The sequence below is a fragment of the Cicer arietinum genome, chromosome 3, assembly GCF_000331145.2.
Source record: "Cicer arietinum cultivar CDC Frontier isolate Library 1 chromosome 3, Cicar.CDCFrontier_v2.0, whole genome shotgun sequence".
NCBI classification, from domain to species: Eukaryota; Viridiplantae; Streptophyta; class Magnoliopsida; order Fabales; family Fabaceae; genus Cicer; species Cicer arietinum.
The window spans coordinates 21328630-21330885 of record NC_021162.2 but is presented as its reverse complement, the minus strand read 5'-3'; the positions used below and the strand labels follow the sequence as shown (position 1 = coordinate 21330885).

The 2256-nt window shown below is 31.1% G+C and overlaps 1 protein-coding gene across 2 annotated transcripts in view; it reads right to left on the bottom strand.

Moving 5' to 3' along the window:
• The window catches only part of LOC101509480 (uncharacterized), a 5322-nt gene that overhangs the window by 2025 nt on the left and 1041 nt on the right, over window positions 1-2256 (bottom strand). The gene's annotated exons all lie outside the window — the stretch shown is intronic.

Sequence of the window (2256 nt, the reverse complement as noted above, 5' to 3'; positions counted from 1 at the left end):
GGGGGGGGTTTAATTCATTAGGAGTTCATCACCAAAACCCAACTTCAAAGACTTCATGCTGAGATGCTCAATTGGTTACCAAATTCAATCCTATTTCAGAAATTTCACCTGCCAAGGAGAGTTGGACTATCACGGCTAGGGTTATTCGGCTGTGGCAAATTTCTAATTTGCATAGGCAAACATTACCCTTCTCTATGGAGTTGGTGCTGATAGATAATGAAGTTATTTTTTACATTTAACTAAACCATGTTTTTCTATTTGTAGGGGGTGACTAAAATAACATTACAACAAGAAAAAACAGCAGAAGCAATAACAATAACAATTACTGAATAAAATGTTGCAACTCCAAACCATAACATATACATATATAGCATATACTTCAACTTATTGAAAAAGCAAATGTCGATTTTCTATATTAGTATAACAATACTTATGCTTATGGAATCCATTAAATTTTTGCAGTTCACAAACTGTTATAGTAATGAGTAAGGAAAAATGTGACAGCTGTTGATGATCTCATTTAATTATGGACCTTTAGTCTAACACCAATAGACTTTTGTTTATTTCTGTTTCTTTTATTTTTCGAAATTTTGATTATGTTCATCTCACTAGATGCCTCTCACTCTCCAGGTTCCTACCCTCGATTAACCAATAACAATGCTCTAAAACCACTACCAGAGCTGATTAAGGTTATATATCTTTTCAAAGATATAGAATGATGTTGACAGATAAATTAACACTTGTGTCCCGGACTAAGAAAATTATAATTATAACCCTATCATTCTAATTTCAAATCAACCCATTAACTATATCAATGACAAGGATAACATAATTAAGATTAATGACAATGATATACAATATCCATATTCTGAATTCTAACTAATCACATTCAAACTATTGAAATTCTATAGTAATATTTTACTACTTTTTGTAATGAGAAGATTTTCATTTATTTCAATTTTTTCAGTCTTTGATAAAAGGAAAAAGTCAATAGATATAATTGATGAATCTTCACTTCTTATATTCTTTTAGTTTCAAAATGTTATTGAAGCGTGTTTTTACCTCAAATTCAATAAACATTTGCCACTGTTTCAAACCTTTTTTATATTATTCTTTTAGTCCTTTTTAAATTTCAATATGGTGATAATTTACTGTGTCTATACTTTCCTTTTTGGGGATTGCTGATAATTTAGGAGGTATAAAAGCATTCTAAAAGATCTGTTATTTTTTATTAGATTTTGTTTATTTTCCTACAACTTCGATGAAAAACTCATTCTCATGTTTGCCTATAAAAAGCACTCATTCTAAGGGGTTATTTTCTACTGTTGTCTATACAATAACTTTCAAAGGATATTTATGCATCATAACTTAAAAATGCATTCTTAGGATTAATAAATAATGAAATGATAGATTAATTATTTATCATGGTTTGAGCTGATACAACATTCTCACCCTTTTGCTTATCTTTACAATTTTTTCCTCTTCTATTACTTTTCTCAAAATGTTAACTTCATCAAACTTGGTTAAGTAAATAATTTTTTAGGGTGGTACATATATACCATGCATAAATCTCACATTTGCATTGCACAGATTCTAAATAATAGTAATGCATTTTTAGGAAATTATGCAAATGGAACTCAAGTAACAGTAAAATATGTTCTACTAGTACAATCAAGTAAAGCAAAAATAAGAGTAAATTATTTCTGAAAGTAAAAGATGATTGCAAGAGGATGAATATCCTAATGCCCACAGAGCTCAGCTCTTTCACAAAAAACAGAATTCTCTGCCTAACACAAAAGATAATTTGTACCATGATCACCTCCCTCTCTCCACTACCCCTTATAACTGAATTCCACTCTCTGCCGCACCATCATTCCTTCCAAACCGTGGGTCTCTTCTACTGATATGGAACTTGACCATTTGGGCCTTCACTCAATTGGGTTCTATCAAATATCCTCTCAAAAATACTAATAGCTATGGTCTCAACTAAGCATCAGATTGGTAATATAACTTATTTGACAATATGAATTTTGAAAGAAATGATAATTCAAACAGGGTTTTAAACAGCAGCCACAATAATGGTTGCATCGCATCACGACCCTCGATATTGTGGCCAAATACAGCTGATTGCATCTGCATTGCAGTTTTGGCAACATTAAAAATAGTTATATTGCAGCCTAGATCACAGTAGCAGACCAAGACCTTTATTTAAAACCCTGATTTCAAAATTCAAATGTACATATGTTTCAACCCTCC